The sequence below is a fragment of the Eptatretus burgeri genome, chromosome 9 (genome assembly GCF_056783735.1).
Source record: "Eptatretus burgeri isolate ZD-2024b chromosome 9, Ebu_testis_v1, whole genome shotgun sequence".
Taxonomy (NCBI): domain Eukaryota; kingdom Metazoa; phylum Chordata; class Myxini; order Myxiniformes; family Myxinidae; genus Eptatretus; species Eptatretus burgeri.
The window spans coordinates 22,410,501-22,432,176 of record NC_140969.1 but is presented as its reverse complement, the minus strand read 5'-3'; the positions used below and the strand labels follow the sequence as shown (position 1 = coordinate 22,432,176).

At 44.9% G+C, this 21,676-nt stretch overlaps 1 long non-coding RNA gene across 3 annotated transcripts; it reads left to right on the top strand.

Moving 5' to 3' along the window:
* Positions 1 to 50: 50 nt before the first annotated feature.
* LOC147019698 (uncharacterized) lies at positions 51 to 16,069 on the top strand. Of its 3 annotated transcripts, none has more exons than XR_015061492.1 (4): positions 51 to 264; positions 11,781 to 11,825; positions 12,330 to 12,572; positions 15,055 to 16,069. It is a non-coding gene; the product is annotated as an uncharacterized LOC147019698 (long non-coding RNA). The 3 variants fall into 3 exon arrangements; XR_015061491.1 differs by having other exon boundaries at positions 51 to 362; XR_015061493.1 differs by lacking the exon at positions 51 to 264 and adding an exon at positions 1,820 to 3,162.
* Positions 16,070 to 21,676: the final 5,607 nt, after the last annotated feature.

Sequence of the window (21,676 nt, the reverse complement as noted above, 5' to 3'; positions counted from 1 at the left end):
GAACGAGACATTCATTATTACTGTGTACAGTATCACTCAGTGTATGTTGTTATATAGTCGTGGATTGCTGGTAGTGGTGGTGATGCTGGTTGTGGTGACCGTGGTGCCCTTTACTCTTTAGAATTAGACACTTCGATACTCTTAATAACAATTAACCTGATAATTGCATGTGATGCGATTAACGACGGTTGTTAAAGCAAAATAATGGCTCCATCTTGACTCTGTCCCTTCCAGGTCTCTGCAGGGTGCACATCGGTGTGCCAGGTAACCCTCTTATTGAGAAATTTGCAAATTTATTTTCTCTCATGTGGAACCAACTTCCCCATTCTGTTCAATCCCACTCTTCCCTCCATGGATTCAAGGTAGCTGTTTACTAAAATCCAGGTCATCCCCAATCCCCATCTCTTCTACTCCCCATCCCCAAACAACCCCATTCCGAAGCACTCCCTTTTCTAGGTTTATTGTGATTTTTTTTCTCCTTTCCCTCACCTCTTTTTGTTTCTTAGTTGTTGGTTGTTTGTTCCTTTCCTGTTTCATCCCTGCTTTCCCCTACATGTTGCTGTGTTTCATTTAGCTAATTGTGTGTGGCTTGTTTACCCCCACATGTCCTTCTCTCCCTCCCCTTGATCGCATTCTCGAGTCTATTCTGCTGTTGCTGTTTTCCCTTTTCCATTGGGTTCCGTTCCGTTCTGCTCTAGCTCGGTCTTCCGCGAGCCTCGACCAGGTATATAAAAAGGTAAATAAACCAGAATGGCACTCGGTAGAGCGCATCGTCTCACCTCGCATGGAAATTCTGAACAAAAATACCATTGTTAACTGAACACGCGACTATTATGGCCCACATACCCATATCATCCATGAATCCCAATTATGATGTCACATACATTGCCATTATCCGTAGCTTTATTGTTTATTAAGATATTTAACGACCACTTTTGTGCACATTAAGGCTAAATTGCATCAATGAAGGTGGATATGAAAAACAATTCAAACTATATTCTCCATGGCGAGTCGATCACACGTATGAGGTTTCGCATCAATTTGTTAAGCGGTTCTGACGAAGACTTTTTTACATGTTTATTTTCAATCCAATATGGCCGACAGACGACGTAACCGATGATGTCATAAATTTAATTCCTTGCTCACATCATGTTTTGGAAGCCTGGTGTTGGCTTAACAGTGAGGGTGGCTGGCTTCAGATTTTAGGGTCTTGAGTTCAAGCCCCTTACCCTTGAATTTACACCGAGTGGGTTGACCCAGCTCGTCATCCTTCCGAGGTCAGCAAAATGAGTATCAGCTTACTGGTAACAGGGGGCATAACATCAGTGGCACAGCTACACTCGGAGAAAATGATGCAGCCAAGCAGACAACGGCTGCATACGAATAAATAAATCACGTTGTAGATCAGACACACACACACACACACACACACACACACACACACACACACACACACACACACACACACACACACACACACACACACACACACACACTGGGCCACGGCAGTCATTGCCCAAAGGGGTTGGTGAGGGGGAAACAAAAAACACCTCTGAAACAAAAAATGTCGAGACGGGCCCCAGGAAGGTTATAGGCTAGGTGGCGAGGCTCCTCGGCAAGGGCGGGGGGGGGGGGTGGATTTTAGATGGTAGTTTATATTTAATGGGATTTTACAACCACGGCCATCGTAATCAATTTCAACAGTAGCCGCAGCCCTAAAATCCCATTAAATATAAACTACCGTCTAAAATCCCTCCCCCCTCCCCGTACCCGTCCCCGGCCAAGGGGCCTCGCCACCTCGCCTATAACCTTCCCGGGGCCCATCCTGACATTTTTTGTTTCAGAAGTTTCCTCCTATCATTCACAGTTCAGGAAAATTAGCGCGTGCAGACAAACAAACAAACAAACAAACAAAAACTTCAAATTATATATATTGTTGCGGAGCCGGGTATCGGTTGCGAGCACGAGCACAAGGTGGAGCAGTAGGGTCGACTCTACCGATCACCTGGAATCTAGATCGTACCTTTCGGAAAACTCCGAGGGTACGGGTCCCTAACCGGACCGTGAATCGTCAATAATTCCACCACGTGGTACAGGGTTATTTGCCAATCTTCAACATATCTAGAGATCCACGTGACGAGTTACTGAGTATTCACACCCTCGAGGGTACTCGTACGAGTCGAACCGTTAGTGTGCCCGACCCGTGCGCAATCCCAGCGGATGGTTGCCGAAGTCCCGTCGGTCCAATAGCACATTTACAGTGGCAACAGCCTTTGTAATTCACCAACATGCGCCATGCTAAGCCAATGGAAGAAACACAGCAACGAACTGATACATTAAACAAATATATTTATTGATAATGGGGGAAAGAGGGGAGCACGCAAGAAGCAGAGTTATCCGACTATATAGATGAAAGTATGTACAGCAAAGAGCACTTAAACAATTCCTACTTACAGACGGGCCCACCGACAGACAGACACACACACACACACACACACACACACACACACACACACACACACACACACACACACACACACACACAGATATCCATAAGGACATGGACCTGTCCACCTCGTGTGGTTCGGCTGACACGGGCGAACCAGGCCAGCGTCAAGATGCGATGATAGAATCCAGAGTTCCCTTCAGCGCTCGTCTCGGCAACCAAAACTCTCCTCTGTATCCCAAACTGTCCAGAAGGCAGGAGGTTTCTCTGCCACTTCTCCAAGTCTTTGAGTCGAACGTCAAAGCAAAGGCTGAAAACTCCACAGTCATTCAACCTGCCCGTCAGATTGACCACAACCTTGCCTGCTCGATGGTCATCAACTATCTCAAAGGCTCTCTAGTTCACCGACAGAGAGACGGCGCGCAACCGATTTGCGGTTCTTGTCGAGAAAGGATCTCTCTTCGTCCGATCATGCCGCAACCTTATTCACCATTCTCCAGGGGGGGGGAGGGGAAGAGACGCCTCTGCCCTCCCCGCTCTCCCTCACTGGACGGTTTTGGCGCACAGGATCGCTCGTCGCCCTGTCATTGGCCAAAACGAGCAGCAAGTCCGTCGATTGGCCCGGGGGCGTGGTGACGTCACGCGGACCGCCTTTCTCACTGCGAGGCTCCTCCTTGAACTCCACCCACCATGGCGTCGGCCTGAGCGAGGTGAAGGTGAGGGTGATGCTGGCGTTGTTGTAGTTGATGTTGGTGGTGTAAAAATAAAAGAAAACCCTGACTATCAAATTCACTTCGCAGCGCATGTACATTTAATTACCCATTAAACAAGGGACGGGGAGCTATCTATCCACATTTACTTATTGAAATAACTGAGCTATCGGACCTGTATGTTGAGTGCTCATGGCTTCCAGATTCGTAGCATTTTTTTTTTTGTGGTTCTGGAAACCACATGCCTCCAAGGCAATGGCATCCAACATCCAGTGATCCCCAGACACTTATTTCATTAGTAAACATGCAGTTAGACCTACCCCTCAGGGCTAATGGGTCAACAGGACAAAGTGCGTTATGTGGGTCTCATAGTTAGGTCTGATTATATCTTTTTCTTCCTTTCCGCCATCAGCAAGGCCGCCGCGTCGGTACGTATGAATGTCCTCGCGGAGGCCAACAAAAGCATCAACACCACGATGGCAGACCCATGTGCAGCCCCGTGATAATTACCATCGCACTGTACGGGATGGCGCGCATGGTGCACATCTTTGTTCAGGTTTGCACCCTGGTTTACAATGGTGCCATACCATTGGTCTTCGCCCGCCACCGCGGCCACCAATATCTCCCGCAGACGGCAGAGATCTTCTCGCAACTCCACCTCGATGCAGCCGCCACCAAGTAGAGGCATGCTGTACGGCCCGGATCGCTCGGGTTGCATGGTGTATGGATGGAACAAGCGCATTGATCAGCGAAACCGCAGAGTGCCGGGGGTGCCCGAGCGGACATGCGGGGCCGACGCGACCCTCGGCCAGTCAGCGGAGCACGGTGTGGGAGTTCGGTGCAAGGCGATTCATATCACGGGGTTCAAGCGGGACAATTTTGTACCTCGGCCATGTCTCGCTGGATGTAAAATGAGGCCGTTTCAAGCCGTGGCGGCCGGGCCGCGTGGTGGCCGGGGTCCAATGGGAGCGCCCGATTTGGGTGATGACGCATCGTTTCGGGTCGTCGCCCCCACCCTACACCATGGGCCTTATAAAAGACGATTGTGAAGCCGTTTGAGAGCGCTGGCCTTGCCTCAAAAGCTGTGATCTCTGCCTCTCGCCGCTGGCTCCACCTACCCTCCTGACTCCGCCTGCTTCTCGCCACCTTCTCCACCCACCTGCCTGACTCCACCTGCGGGCTCCACTGACTGCCCTCTCACGCCTGACGGCCCCGTCCATTATCTGGACTGGTGCATGCGCTGCGCGCGGCACCGTAACCATGCAGGAGACAACGTGCCATCTCTCAAGGAGGGATCGCTCAGCGGGGCATTCCCCAAAATGTATTGGGTAGCCTGGCCAGCCGACTGTGCAAGGTATTGCAAGACCGTTAGCCCTCATCTCCTCTCCTTTCTTGTGATTATCTACTCTTCATTGGGTTGTGTGTGTGTGTGTGTGTGTGTGTGTGTGTGTGTGTGTGTGTGTGTGTGTGTGTGTGTGTGTGTGTGTGTGTGTGTGTGTGTGTGTGTGTGTGTGTGTCATAGCACCTGTCCTTGCTTCAGTTTAGAGTGTAGAAGAATTATATCGGGATAAGTCTGCTCTGTGTCTACTTTAGTAAGTTGCTTGCCTTGTTTTTGCACCTTACGAATTCCTTACTGTCCCTGCTTTCACACAACAATAAATCTATTCATTGTGCCACACATTTTCCTCGCCTGCCTGTAATAAATGCTTGTGTAGAAATGTTCCCAGCTCGTTTTTGTCTTTTCTTTCATTGATCCAGCATGGTCCGTACCCTAGCCTAGCTGGGACTTTATTCCCAACGATCCGTTTTTCTAGCCGGTACATCCTTCGCAGTATCGCTCGGTTGCATCTGACCCGGTAAGGTGACCCAGTTTGGACAAGGCGTACCGAGGGCGTGCTTCCCGGTAATTAGGTCAAGTGATTAATTAGGGAACCGGTTTAGATGTAGGACCTGAGGTTACGTGGTTGAGCTATTGGCGCTCACGGTCGGTTAGCGACCCGCCGCGTCACGGAGTTCATCTGTGTGTGATGGCCTGCGATTCCAGAGAGTCTGGTGGGAACCCGAGATAGCTTCCCCCCCTCGTGGTCTTCGCACCCCAACCCCCGGCTGCAACAATATATATATATATATATATATATATATATATATATATATATATATATATATATATATATATATATGATTCAGATTTTACAGAAAAGGATTTTGATTCAATCAATTATGGCTGGAATACTACTTCACTGATGACATCATCGTGATTACTGTATGTACCCCATGGGGAGTTTATGACAAATGCGAAGTTTGAATTTCTTTTGGTTTCACAGTAAAAGATGTCCAAATTTTTTCTTTTAATCCAATATGGTTGCCATACCATGTGATCTATGATATCAGAGTTATCAATACAATATTTTCCATGGGAAGTCCCTCCTATGTTTAAAATTTCGCATTGATCGGACAAACGGTTGAAGAGAAACAAAATTTAAAGCGAAAATATATAGATGTGGACACACACACACACACACACACACACACACACACACACACACACACACACACACACACACACACACACACACACACACACACACACACACACACACACACACACACACACACACACACACACACACACACACACACACACACACACACACGTGTTGCAATCGTCTTGCAACCCCTTCGGGGCGAGACATTAGACCCGTTATTATTACACAGTGATTATTGCCTGCACCTGGACAAATTAAACATCACCCCACCTGCTATACCCATAATTAATTACTGCGAATCGATACATTTAACTTTCACAATACACAGACCAAGTAAAAGTATTGTTATGTTTGAGGGGGGGTGTGCATTCAAAGGGTAATTAGGATGTTTAATTAGGTATGCCATGCTGTTTGAGTGTACCAGGATCTCGATGTAATAAGTAGCAATTCAGTGGTGATAAGTTGTCTAGTAAATGTCCATTTCTTCAAGGGGGAAATGATAATTGTCACGTAATTAGATAGGGACACGGGATAGGGTAAGTATGTCTGCATAAACCCCTTTTAGTAGTCCCTGGAGGCTTGCCGTGACGTCACAGGACAGTGCTGCGGATGGCTCCGCCCCGTGATCACGATTTTTTTTTTTTTTTTTTTTTTTTTTTTTTTTGTATACCTTGGTCGAGGCTCGTATGAGAGCTAACACACAACTCACAGCAAGGAGGCATGAGACAAGAGGGGCGGGAGTGGAAGGGACAAAACATTGGGGAACAGACACAGGTGAACTGTGGAAGGGAGAGGGATGGGGATGGGACGGGGAACATGGCGAGGGGAAGATGGACATTAAAGGGACTTTCAGGAAGGAAAGCAGGATAATTGAAGGAAGTGGGCTTGGGTGGATTATCGGGGGTAGAAAAGATCGAGGATTTGGATGGGGGAAGATAAGAGGTGGTGGTGAACAGCTGTTTTGAAAGCCTGGAGGGAAGAATGGGAAAGAATAGAGTGAGGAAGTTTATTCCAAAGGCGGGAAAAAAAGAGGAATGAAAGAGTGAAGATGAGCAGTGATTCGTGATTTTGGTAGTTTTACCAGAAGGGGGTTGTTGGCGGACCTTGAGCGCCCTGTGGAAATGTGGTTGGGACAAATCACAGAGAGAGCAGGGGGGGCAAGGCTGGAGAGGAGTCGGTAGAAGACAGAAAGACCACCGACCAACCTGCGGTGATTGAGTGAGAGGCCCAAAGACTCAGCTTCATTGCGGGAGATGCCAATGATCTTAAAGCCCTGGTTTCGACAGCGTGAAGTCGAGAAAGGTGGGAGGCAGGAGCACCAGCCCAGAGGGGAGAGCAGTACTCCATCAGGCTACGGACAAAAGCTTTGTAAGTGGTCAGGAGCCCAAGAGGGCCGAGGAAGGACTTTGCACGACGGAGGATTCTCAGTCGGCGACTGGCTTTTGAGGCAAGGTTGGAAATGTGACTTTCCCAGGAAAGGTCATGGCCGATAGTGAGACCTAGAAGCTTGAAAGAAAAGACTTCTTCCAGAGGATTGCTGAGAAAGTGGATGGGGGGTTTTGTAAACGGTCCTTTCGAGGAGACATAGTGAGAGTGTGAGATTTGTCTGGATTGAAAGACATGTTCCACGTGTTGGACCAGTTTGTGATTTTATCCAGATCTGCAGTGAGCGAAGAAGCTGCTTGCCGGTCTGAGGGATGACAGATGGTACGGCAGAGGGTGGAGTCGTCGGCAAAGAGAAATAGAGGATTTTCCAGAGAGTCCGAGAGATCATTGATGAAAACCAGAAAAAGAACAGGGCCCAGAACGCTACCTTGAGGAACTCCAGCCTGCACAGGAAGAGGGGATGAAAGAACTCCATTTAGGGCCACACGTTGACTGCGACAGGAGAGGAAGTCTGCGAGCCATGAGTGGAGATGGCCTTGAATACCATGGGAAGAGAGTTTGGTGAGTAGGGCAGGGTGCCAGACTGTGTCAAAAGCACGTGATATGTCCAGGGATACGGCTCGGATTTCCTGTCTGGCATTGAGGACCTCCATCCATTGATGGGAGAGCAGTAGCAGCATATCTAGGGTAGAGTGACCTGGTCTGAAACCAAATTGATGATTGGAAATCAAGCCATTGGAGAAGAGGAAGGATTTCATGTCTGAAGCGATGATGGATTCCATAACCTTGCTGATGATTGGGAGAAGGCTGATTGGTCTATAGTTACAGGGATCTGTTTTTGCACCTTTTTTATGCAGGGCAGTGATGTTAGCAGATTTCAAGCAGATGGCAGATGACCTTGGGAAAATGAGAGGGTGAATAGAACAGAGAGAGGGTGAGCAAGAGCAGAAGAGCAGGCTTTGAGGACACGTGGGCTGATGCCGTCTGGACCGGTTGCAGAATCTGACTCGAGGTTTGAAAGCAAGCTCTCCACCTTGTCAGGAGAAAAGGATACAGAGTCCAGGGACAGTTGGGTGCGACTGGGTAAAGTGGGTAGAGATAGTGATGGGTTTGGGACACAAGATTTAGCTGCAAACACCGAGTTTAGACATTCAGCTTTATCACGTGTGGAATCAGCAGTGCGGCCATTTGAGGTAAGGGAGGGGATGGAGGGGGAACATACACCAGAAACAGATTTGATTAAACGCCACCAGGATTTTGAGGAGGGAGAGAGGTTTGAGAGTTCAGACTTCAGATGAGAAAGATGTTGTTTTCTGGCTCTCCTGAGGGCAGCTACACACTTGTTCCGAGCTTTGTGGAAAGAACTGAGATTGCTCCTCAGTTGGGTTTGCTTTCCATGAGGCAAAGGCAAGTTGTTTCAGGACAACTGCCTCGCCACAAGCTTCAGTAAACCAAGGGCGGGAGGAAGGGTAAGACAACTGAACACGAGAGGGGATAAATCTGTGCATGAGGGAGAGCAAGTTTCTTTGAAAGAATTCCCAGGATGAGTTGATGTTTGAGAAAGTAGTGATAGGAGACCAGTCTGTAAGTTTGATGGCTGCTCGGAGACCCTGCCAGTCGGCTTGAGTGAAATGCCAGACTCGACGGCGGTGAGGTGGTTCTCTGATAACAGCCAGAGAGATGTCCACTTTAACAAGGACGTGGTCAGAAGAACCACTGGAGCGAAGGAAGAGCAGCAGATATTGTCAGGGAAATTTGTCAAAATCAGATCCAGAAGAGATGGAGTACCATTGGTTGAGATCCGGGTCGGGAAGTTGACCGATTGAGTCAGTCCCAATGAGTCACAGAAAGCTTTTGCTGATGTCCCATGGCAGGTGAGAGAGAGGTACCCACACCTAGCCAACTGGCGTGATGACAATTGAAGTCGCCACATAAGAGGAAGAGAGAGTTTGGATGAGAAGATAGAAGATGGTCCATGTTTTCGGAGAGTGAGGTGTAGATGGAGTCATCACTGTTCGGTGGACGGTACAGTACACATATAAACATGAGGTGGGAGTGGAGGGAAGCCGAAGCCAGAGGTATTCCTGGGGGTGTGGGGGAGTGAGAGCAGTGCAGGGAGAGTGAGGAATAGAGTCTTTGATGAAGAGAGCAACACCTCCACCAGGACGAGGCTCAGGTCTGTCATACCGTAAGAGGGAGTAACCAGGGAGAGATACTTGGGAGTCAGACACGCCTTGGGAGAGGAAAGTTTCTGTTAGGCAGATAATGTCTGGTTTGTCAGTGGCAACCTGCATGGAAAGATCTGAAAGGTTTGAGCGAAGGCCCCTGGATATTTGAGGTCCACACTTTTAATGAAGAGGTAGGGGAGGAGGCTTTGGGTGCAGGAGGTGGAGGGGCGGGGAGGGTAGGACGAGGGACGAGGGGGGAGGTAAGGAGGGTTGCTGAAGGAGTGTGGGGAATTGCAGAATAGCGAGGGGAGGGGGCCGAATGAGGAGGAGAAAAGGCTCTGTGGTGCTGGGAGAGAGGGGGGACAAGAGACAAGGAAGATGGCAGTTGAGTATTTGTGGTGGTGGAGTGAAGAGATGGAGGTGAGAGGGCAGTGGAAGGAGGCAGGGTGGTGGATGAGAGTGGGGGCAACTTAGAGAAGGAAGAGTGAGGGGGATGAAAGGTGGGAGAAAGGTGAGGGGGAATTTTGAAAGAGGTGAGAGGGAGGCTTGGAGGGAGAAGAGTGGGATGGTTGCTTTGAGAGTGAGAGTGAGGGGTGAGGGGGGTGAGTTGGCACTGAAGTTGGAAAAAAAGAATGGTTGATGGAAAGCGAGCATTCATGGCAAACTGTGGTTTTTAAAAGTTTTAGGTCAGAGATGCGATTTAACACAATTCTTGATGGATGCAATGAAGGCGAATTCAGAGCATGGAGAGAAGAAGCGCTGTAATAGTTGGATTTTTTAGGCAAGGAATGAAGGAGAGGTCGAAATGAAAGCAGTCTGTTGAAATAGCAGAAGAGTAGTGCATTGTGAAACAGTAAAGAGTACCACATGTGTGAGAGAGGAAGATGAAGCATCATAAGATCGTTTTTGTTGTTAATATTAATGTATGAGAGAGTTCAACAGATTAGGTCATGGAAATGTAAAAAAAAAAAAAAAAAGAAATCGAGGAAGACGAGGAGGAAGTTAAGAGGAAGAAGAAGTAGCAGAATCGGGAGAAGGTGAGCGTGTTGTTGTTGTTGTTGTTGTTGTTGTTGTTGTTGTTGTTGTTGTTGGGTATATTTTTTTTTTATTTTTTTTTTTTGAGATAAGAAAGAGATTAGTTGGGAGAATGGGGGATGTTTGGAAAGTGGGGAGGATGAAAATTGAAGGTAATGGGGAGGATAGAAATTGAAGGTAATGGGGAGAAAAAAACAAACAAAACAAAAAAAAAAAACGATCGAACACCAAGTGGAACCGGTAGGCCTCAAGCCTAGGACTAGGCCTCAAACACCAGGTAAGAATGTCGACATAAATACTCACAAAATAGCACGATTTTTGAAACAAAACCGAACTAGGAACACACATTAACATGTAGGTGAGAAAATTAAACAGTTAAAACGGGACAAATAACAACCGGAACTTAACTTTGAGAATGTCAGCAGGGAGCCCCGAAGGAGACCTCTTGCCGCTCAAAACCGGAACCGGAAGTCAGATTCAGTCAGTCAGTCAGAACCGGAAGATTGGCGGAAGGCGACGGCGCAGGGCCAATAAAACGGCTCGATTGGAAGTGACGAGGACGGGAGGATAAAAAGGTTCTGTTCGGGGTCGAAAAGGAAGAGGAAGAAGATCGGGACAGAAAAAGTGTTCTGGTGGAGGCTGTTGTGCTGGGAGCGTGCTGGGTTGTTGCGCTGATTCGGCCCTGGTTTCATTGTGTCTCGAGGCCTTCCTGAGCCTCGTGCCTCACCTTGGTTGGCTCTGGGGTTCTGCTGGCTCGGAGTACGGGGTCGAACGGCGGGCGGACCTGCCTCCCTCTCCTGCTCGCAACTTGGCGCCAGAACTGGTTCCCTGGCAGCTGTGAGCGAACTTGGGCCAGGACCAGGAGGTCGACAGCACCACGGTGTCTCCTGCCCCTGACGAGCGCAACGCCAGCTCGTCCGACGCCAATCCAAGGACTGTTGCGTTTGCACCACGGGCCAGCCTGACCACCAGGACCAGCTACGTTGTGTGTGTGTGTGTGTGTGTGTGTGTGTGTGTGTGTGTGTGTGTGTGTGTGTGTGTGTGTGTGTGTGTGTGTGTGTGTGTGTGTGTGTGTGTGTGTGTGTGTGTGTGTGTGTGTACCTGGCGCCTTAGAGGGTTTGAGATTTGTATATTCATTGGAATTGTCTGTGTTTTCCCCACGCCCGAACCCACACCACCATCCCGTCGAATCGCCCCGGATCCCTCCTCTTTCCGAGTCTTGTTATTTCTGGTTAGAGGAATAAACGTTATCAACTCAGTGAAAAGCGACTCGTGCCACCTTCCTCGTCCCGTTTGCGGTAGAGCGATTAGAACCGCCATCTTTGGGTTATAAATAAATAAACCGCCTCCATCGTTTCGGCTCATTCTACGTTGGCGGGACTGTTCAAGTCCCGTGGACGTCACAGTATGGATTCGGTTTTGTCCATAACGATGTCAACATAAGTCTTTCAGTAGTTGCAGGAGGTATAGTTGATACTATACAACACAGTATAGATTGAAAAGATTACGTCAGAGAAAATAAAGCTGGCTGTCCTGTGTGCTCCCTCAGATGTTGGAACAATCCTAGCTGTGCAGGGCCAGAGAGACTTTGCAAGTAAGTGTGAGCGAATTTCTTTGCACTCTATTTTATTTTAATACTAACTTATTGATCATCCGTTGTAAAATCCAAATGACAGGATATGAATCAATTTCGTTATTTTTCATGCACACGATAGGCTTTTTGTGTTATTGAATATTTCTTATGGACTCACATGATTGCTCAAACTGGTGGTGTGCTTACTCATAGACTCACAGGAACACTGGTTGAATGATGGATCTACCTAATAATGTGAACCTAGTTGACACTCAAACAGTGGCCAAATGTATTGTTGTGCAATGCTCTCTTCAGAAGAGACATGAAGAGGTTGTTCTGTCTGTCTTTCACTCTTCGTGGTTGCTTACATCCAATGGACAAACTGTAAATACCATGACAAACTATCATAATGTCTTGTATCAAAATACTCTTTCACGAGTACCTTGTGTTTATACATATTTACTTATGTATCCTTTTTTTTTTACAAGACATGGAGCATATATATGTACATATATATTGTTGCAGATCCAGGATTTGAGGCTTGCCACGAGGATAAGCACCCGGGTCCCTCCCGAATGCCCGGTCCTGAGGCTGCTGGGCACAGATAACTCTGTGCGTCGGCGGGTTATGAAGCAACCACAAATGCCGATTGCTACTGCCAATCCTGGCAGGGTTACACTACTTCGCATGATACCTTACCTGTGGATGGCTGCACCAAGGGGGGTCTCGTACCCGCAGCGCACACCCAGAAGACTGCCGAGTGATACAGTGAGTGTGCGCTGGCTAACAAGAGCAAATGACTTGGGGCAGAACTTCCTGGCTAACATTAATGTGCGGATTTTGCTGAACCAATGGAGGAAAAGACAGGATGAGCTGGGTAAATTTTTAACATAACCAATTTATCATACGAATGAAGCAAAGAGCAGGAAAATATTTACAAAGACACAATAAAGGACACAGTGCAGACTGATACCGATATAAGGAACTTCTACAATCTTAACTTTACACTATACAAGACAGGCGCCATCAGAAACATATTCCAGAGAGAGAGAGAGAGAGAGAGAGAGAGAGAGAGAGAGAGAGAGAGAGAGAGAGAGAGAGAGAGAGAGATATATATATATATATATATATATATATATATATATATATATATAGAGAGAGAGATATATATATATAGAGAGAGAGATATATATATATATAGAGAGAGAGATATATATATATATAGAGAGAGAGATATATATATATATAGAGAGAGAGATATATATATATAGAGAGAGATATATATATATAGAGAGAGAGATATATATATATATATAGAGAGAGAGATATATATATATATAGAGAGAGAGATATATATATATAGAGAGAGAGACATATATATATATAGAGAGAGAGATATATATATATAGAGAGAGAGATATATATATATATAGAGAGAGAGAGATATATATATAGAGAGAGAGATATATATATATATAGAGAGAGAGATATATATATAGAGAGAGAGATATATATATATAGAGAGAGAGATATATATAAATATAGAGAGAGATATATATATATATAGAGAGAGAGATATATATATATAGAGAGAGAGATATATATATATAGAGAGAGAGATATATATATATATAGAGAGAGAGATATATATATAGAGAGATAGATAGAGAGAGATAGAGAGAGATAGATAGAGAGAGATAGATATAGATAGATAGAGATAGAGAGAGAGAGATAGATAGAGATAGAGAGAGAGAGATAGATATAGATAGAGAGAGAGAGATAGATATAGATATAGATAGAGAGAGAGAGATAGATATAGATATAGATAGAGAGAGAGAGATAGATATAGATATAGAGAGAGAGAGATAGATATAGATATAGAGAGAGAGAGATAGATATAGATATAGAGAGAGAGAGAGAGAGATAGATAGATAGATAGATAGATAGATAGATAGATAGATGGAAGTTGACGAACTCTGTTGTACCTGGCGCGGCCGAGGGGCCCACGCTTTCCAGTCACTTAGGAGAGGGCAGAGGGGAGAAAACTGGGGGTGTCTAAGGTGTGTGATTTGAGGAGGTGTGATGAGGTGCAGAGAAGGAAAAATAGGAAGAGGTGTGTCTCTATGGGGTCGTGCTGATTGCTGTTTTGCATCCTCAGCAGACGAGACAGAAGATAAGAGACAGAACTTGTGAGAGGATAGCCTACCAATGAAGTGTGAGAAAGTCTGGAAGTGTAGCTGCTAACGGTCTGAAAACTGTGATCGGTCTGGCACTTGGTTCACTCGCCCACCCAGTTCTCTGCTCAGAATGCTCCGTTCCACCATCCGCCTCATACTGTAGACCAAGCCAAAAGTGTCTCTCTCCCAGAACTCTCCAAACTCAAGATGTCTCAACTAAGAACTCCTTTGCAGGGTATTTTATAGACGTCTGGCTAGGGAGGAGCCCAAAGTCGGATCAGGACGGCCGGTAGGCATTCCTCAGCACCTCCATTGGTGCACAGATGCTTTTCCAAGTATTATCCCCACCCTTGTGGGGACCCGATGCCGGAAATGGCCTCATTCACTCCCAAACTTAATCATCCGACGGAACTCCGAGATTAACATGGGGCATCGGCTTCTGGGGCCGCTTTCCGGCCATGAACGTGCGCTGGACACCAAATGGGGGTCATAATTGAGTGAAGCTCTCGGCCTATCCAGGCGTTGTTGAACGGATTCAAGTGCAAATGTACTTGTGCTTCGCGCTACACGCCAAAACATTCAGAAGACAAGCATTTGTTATGGTAGGTAGCGTCCATGGTTCCCCGATATCTTCAAAGGACAGTGGTGGGAATCCGGGGTGGTGACTGTGGTTGTGGGGTTTGTAGCAGTTGTGGTGAGGTGGTTGAAGCATTGTAGCAGTTATGGTTAGGTGAGCGAGGCGTTGTAGTGGTTATGGTGAGGTGAGCGAGTTTGAATGGATGTAGAGATTTAGAGATTTTTATATGCACATTGTGATGGTTATAGAAATGTTGTAGCGTTGTGGTTTGAGTCTGGAGAAAATCTGAAGTGATGGTCGGTTCGGGAATGGCACGAAGTTTGAATGTGGTTTTAGGAGAATGCGGAGGAAAATGGATGGGGAAGATTGGCAGTGGAGATGTGAAGCGATGGGGAAACGCAGCCGCATCCCTGAGGTGCCCAGACTCAGTTGGCGAGTCCTCTCTGGCACCCCAGATATGCAAGCTAAATGTGCGACTCACCCTTCTCCGCCTCAGATTCTTCCTCCTCAGGCCCTCGTCAATGAGGTGCCACCGTTCACCCACCGCGTCCTTCGTGGCTGACAGGATCGAGAGGACAGGATGACGGTTGAGGAAGGAGTGTTCTTTTTCCACAGAAGCTCGACACCAACGCTCGTGAAACTTTCCTTTCTTTTCCCTCACATGTTTTTGTTCCTTCCCTCACGAGCCTTCTCAGACTTTTAGTCTTCTGCTCAGATGAACTTGTCCCATTCGTTTCTCCTTTCTGCTTTACTCTATGGAAGAAAAAAAAAATTAATTACTTCGGGATTGTGAAATATATAATATGCTGTACCAATCATTTTCCGTCATGTAAGGTGATGATACTCATTTCCTCTTGTATGCTTTTAAGTGCTTGTAAAGGTATAAAGTCTATCGCAAAGCATTGTAATTAACTAAAATCATTTTGTCACCATATATGTAGTTGTTCACCAAGAAGGATCATGGGTAAAATGATCCTCGGTATCCGACCCAGAGTTGAGGCAAAAGAAAGTGTTTTTTGTATTGGAAACGAAACATGTTTATCACGTCCTTGAAGAGAGGAATCATCCCACACACTTGCCTTAGCACGATTGCAACATATACTGACTGCCCTAAGGGTGAGGGAGCCCTTTGTCCGGTGAATCGAAGTGCTGGCTTGTAATCAAACAATGAATGAGTGGGAGATGAATTCCCATTTTCGCACATTGTGACCGGTGTTCCTATGCTCGCACACAAACCATATATGGTGTTCTGCTAATTAAGAGACTGAGGAACATTGAGTGAAATGTAGTTTTGCTGAGATAACATGTACTGTTCTTTGTCCAACTCAAGCCCCCTCCTTCCCTCTTCCTATGCAAATAACTTTGCTATAAAGAAGCTCGGCTTGTAAAACAGAACTGAGAGAAGGAAGTTCACAGCAGCTCATTTTGGTGTTGCTCTGTGTATTTGTTTCTTCCTGTGTACATGTAAATAAATGATACAACTCTCACTGGAACTGGAGTTACTGGAATGACGTTCAATTCCACTGAAAGTTCGAGTGATTCCACCACACCTCAGCCTTCTGCCCTCTCTTTTGCTTTCTGCCTTATGCTTCTCCCCTTTCTGCTTTCTGAACCGTCTACTCAGGAGCGCTTTTCGTCCCTCCTCGTGTGAGCTTGTCACAAGTGCTTCTCTTCGCCTTTCTCCTTCTTCTTCACATCAGCTTTCTTCCCCTCCTCCCATAAGCCTTCTCCCCCTCCCATTAGTTCACAACTTATGGGGGCGGGCACATGATGTCACATGTGGAAATTGTCACACATTCTGAGGGAACTTTCAACGAAGCCCCACCCCACCCTCTATGAAGCCCCCACCCTATCCTATGTGCGGAAAATGCCCAGTCGCACTGTTTTGCACTGTACCACGCCCACGAGAAGCGCCACACCTCGCAGGCCATGCCAAGCACCAAGCGCCACGAACATGCATGCGAAACGTGACACGAACATGCACGCGAGAGCACCCAATGGGTTACCAAGCAATGCGCAGATGGAGGGAACACGGAAAGGAACCCCGCATGACTGAGGTATGACCAAACGGCTGCGGGATTGAAGGTAAGACCGATGGGTGAAGGAGGGACTATTGAAAGGATGTTTGATGGAGGGAGATTATTGGTGGACTGTTGAAATGGGCTGATGGGGGTAATGGAGGGATGATTGAAAGTAACACAGTGACTGAACAGAACGATGGTGTGAAGGAATAAAGATTGACAGTAACACGGGGATTGAACAGAACAATGGTGTGAAGGAGGAAATATTGAAAGCAACAGCAGGGGAGGGGAAGACATTACAAGGAACAAATACAGTCTAGTCAACATGTGCCCCCCAAACAGCCCTTTCACAAGGGACCAAGGACTCTCTATAAAAAAAAACTAACTAATGAAATAACTGATCCTCGGGTCACCTACGTGTCCATGTATGCTCTCCCCCTGGGATAAGTTTTCCAAAACCATAACAACATATAACGAGCAGAAGTACCCAGCCAGCATTGCCACGCAATGTTTAGCAACCCGCCGTGGGTGTGTGTGTGTGCAAATGTTTAGCAATCCCTCCTCCCACCCTTTCCTCTCCCTCCTTCCATCCCCTCCACTGCCTCCTACCACCCCATCCCCCTCCCTCTGGACTCCCACCCCACCCTTTCCCTCCCTCTTCCCCCTTCCACCCTTTCCCTCTCTCCTCCCATAAAAGGTACCCAGAGTTGCCCAGGATCTAACATACATAATGTTGCGGACCCAGGGTCGGGGGTGAAGACAACAAGGGGTGAGCCACCTTGGGTTCCCACCTGACTCTCCGGAATTGCAGGTTGTCACACACTAATAACGTTGTGATATGGTGGGTCGCTAATCGACTGTGAACGCCAATAACTCGATCACGTGATTTAGGTTCCTCCGTCTAATACCGTTTACCTGAAGGTCACATGATCTAATTGCCGGGGGACATGCCCTCGGTAAGCACTTGCTCAAGCCGGATCACTTTACCAGATCAGATGCAGCCGAGCGGAACTGCCAAGCACATACTGTCTAGGAAACAGATCGTTGGGGGAGAACATCCTGGCTAAACGAGGGTGCGAACCTTGTTGGATCATTGAAAGAAAACACGAAAATGAACTGCGAACATTTCGAGACAAAACATTTATTTACAATCAAGCGAGGAAAAGTATGTGACACAGTAAATGGGTTTATTTTTATGTACAGCAGGGAAAGCAAGGAATTTGTGAGGTGCAGCAAAAGGCAACAACTTACAAAAGAAGACACAGAGCACAGATATCCCATTATATCTTCTACAATCTTAATTTATGCCGGGACAGGCATCACCATCACTCACACACACACACACACACACACACACACACACACACACACACACACACACACACACACACACACACACACACACACACACACACACACACACACTTATTAGTATAGATGGGAAAATTACACTTCGTTTCCTAACCAAAATGTTTCGGTCTAAAAACAAGCCATCCATATGCTTGGTATAATAATGGTTTTAGTTGCAAGTGACATTATATTATTATCTACCTAATAATAGAGACAATAACAATGATAAAGTTAATTTAGTTGTTTCACTTACTAAAACAATCTGGAGTCATAGTTTCCGTACAAGAAGGCAGCAGTGGGAGGTGGTGGGGGAGATGGTTATTTTTAACCCTTTAAATCTGAAAAGTTAATTATTCGCACACCTTCTGAAAAGTTAATCTCCCCACTGAAAAGGAAATCAGTGGAAAAATGTATCTTACTTATCATCTCCATGGAAGTGACATTGCTTAATCACTATGACACCGTGACGGCTCCTTCGTTGTCACAAATGAAGACCTATGTTAAGCGATGAATAGTCCTAAATAAACCATTCGCTTTGGCAAACGTTCACGATGCAAACCCAAGTTAAGTGGTGGCTACATGTATATACTTTAATTAGTCTGTAAGAATACATCGTGGTTCCAAGGCAAGGCATTTTTGAGCAGGCCGAAACAAATGGCGGCTTAAGACCCCTGCCAGAGAGAGTGGGCTGACCAAGGATAAGCCTGTTTTTGTTTTCTCATGATGAGATGAGTGAATTATCTTCAAAAGGAGTGTTTAAATTTACCCAAACACCCAGTTTTCAATGATGCACTCCCTTGGAGTTACCTAAATTTGCATGCAACGTTTTGGGCAGCTAGTTTTCATGGTTTTGGAGTTATGTCGGAGACACACACACACACACACTGACTTGAGTGACTGATACACACACCGGCATTTATTATTATAGATTTTAGATATATAACAAAAGTCGGCCCCCACAGCTTCACTCCTGCTCACGAACGGTAACTTCATCGAAGACACCGAAGACAGTGGCACATGACGTGATCCTGCCCTGACACGATCGCTCACCAAAGGAGCCGGTGTATGTGTGTGCTGATGTACACTGGTAGGAAGTCATAAACATTTATCGTTTACAATGTACAGTGGTAAGTATTATCAATACTATAAGAGAGAGGTTTCTGTCTGTCTGTGTGTATGTCACCATTTTTCTCAGAGATGGCAGAACAGATCTTTGTCAAACTTTTGGAGGTTCATCAGTGAGTATGAGAGAGTGTTTTCAGCAAAACCGTTTTTGAAAAGTCTGAAGAAAATTTTTTGGGGATTTTTTTTTGGACTTTATTCACTCTATATTGCTTAAGCATTTGTAGCTATGTGAAAGGTAATATTAAATGATCGCCGACCCCATTAATTAGTGGTTGTAGGGAAGTGTTTTAGGCCCCTACAAAGAATAGAATTTTTGTTTTTGATTTGTTCAAAATAGAAACAGATTAGAACCGGGCAACACCAGGTACCCTTGCCAGTACTGCATATTTTTAATATTACATGTTTCCCTATCAAATAAAGACCTCTGTATCAGGCACACGAGTTATAACAAACATTCAGAACATGTTTCATTAATGCATATTTTCGCTGTATTCATGATCCACATTGCTGGAAAAGCTGGATATAAAAGTAAGATCGCTTTGTTCTGGGAAGATGAATGCAGACACAAGGCCATACAAATACATTGTTGTGGAAATGAGATGGCTTCTCAGGGTTAAGATTGTATCATTTTGCAATAGTTGTTTCCATAGTGCATGTTTAGCATCATAATGTTTATACATACATACATACATACATACATCTTTACACATAAATACAGAAACAAACATACACATACACATACACACAAACCATACATAAACATACATACAGAAATACATCCACATACATACCCTACATATCCACACATACCATGCATATACATACATAAACATACATACATATACATACATACATGCATACAAACAATACATATACATACACACATACAAAATACATCTACATACACACGTACATACATACACATACATACACAAACATCATACATACATACATACATACATACATCTTTACACAAAAATACAGAAACAAACATACACATACAGAAACACACAAACCATACATAAACATACATACATATATACATACACATACATACCATACATATCCACACATACATAAACATTCAAAACACATACATACATAAACATACATACCATACATATCCACACATACATAAACATTCAAAACACATACATACATAAACGTACATACACATATAAACATACATACCATACATAAACATACATAATACATCTGCATACATACATACATATTCATACAAAATACATATACATACATACATACATATACTTACAAAATACATCTACATACACACGTACATACATACACATACATCATACATACATACATATTTACACATAAATACAGAAACAAACAGACACATACACATACACACAAACCATACATAAACATACATACATATATACATCCACATACATACCATACATATCCACACATACCATGCATATACATAAATATTCAAAACACATACATACATAAACATACAAACACATATACATACATATATAAACATACATACCATACATAAACATACATAATACATATACATACATACATACAAACTATACATATACATACACACATACAAAATACATCGACATACACACGTACATACATACACATACATACACAAACATCATACATACATACATACACATATACAGGCATACATACATACACATACATACACAAACACATACACAAACATACACATACACTTACACATACACTTACACATACGTATACATACATACACATACACTTACACATACATAGACATACGTATACATATACAGACATACATACACAAACACATACACTTACACATACATACACATACATACATACATACATACATACACACACACATACACATACAGCTCTGAAAAAATTAAGAGACCACTGCAAAATTATCAGTGTTTCTGGTTTTACTATTTATAGGTATGTGTTTGAGTAAAATGAACATTTTTGTTTTATTCTAAAAACTACTGACAACATTTCTCCCAAATTCCAAATAAAAATATTGTCATTTGGAGCATTTATTTGCAGAAAATGACAACTGGTCAAAATAACAACAAAGATTCAGTGTTTTCAGACCTCAAATAATACAAACAAAACACGTTCATTTTCATTTTTAAACAACACAATACTAATGTTTTAACTTAGGGAGAGTTCAGAAATCAATATTTTGTGGAATAACCCTGATTTTCAATCACAGCTTTCATGTGTCTTGGCATGCTCTCCACCAGTCTTTCACATTGCTGTTGGGTGACTTTATGCCACTTCTGGCGCAAAAATTCAAGCAGCTCGGCTTTGTTTGATGGCTTGTGACCATTCATCTTCCTCTTGATGACATTCCAGAGGTTTTCAATGGAGTTCAGGTCTGGAGATTGGGCTGGCCATGACAGAGTCTTGATCTGATGGACCTCCATCCACACAAGGATTGACCTAGCTGTGTGGCATGGAGCATTGTCCTGCTGGAAAAACCAATCCTCAGAGTTGAGGAACATTGTCAAGCAGAAGGAAGCAAGTGTTCTTCCATGACAACCTTGTACGTGGCTTGATTCATGAGTCCTTCACAAAGACAAATCTGCCTGATTCCAGCCTTGCTGAAGCACC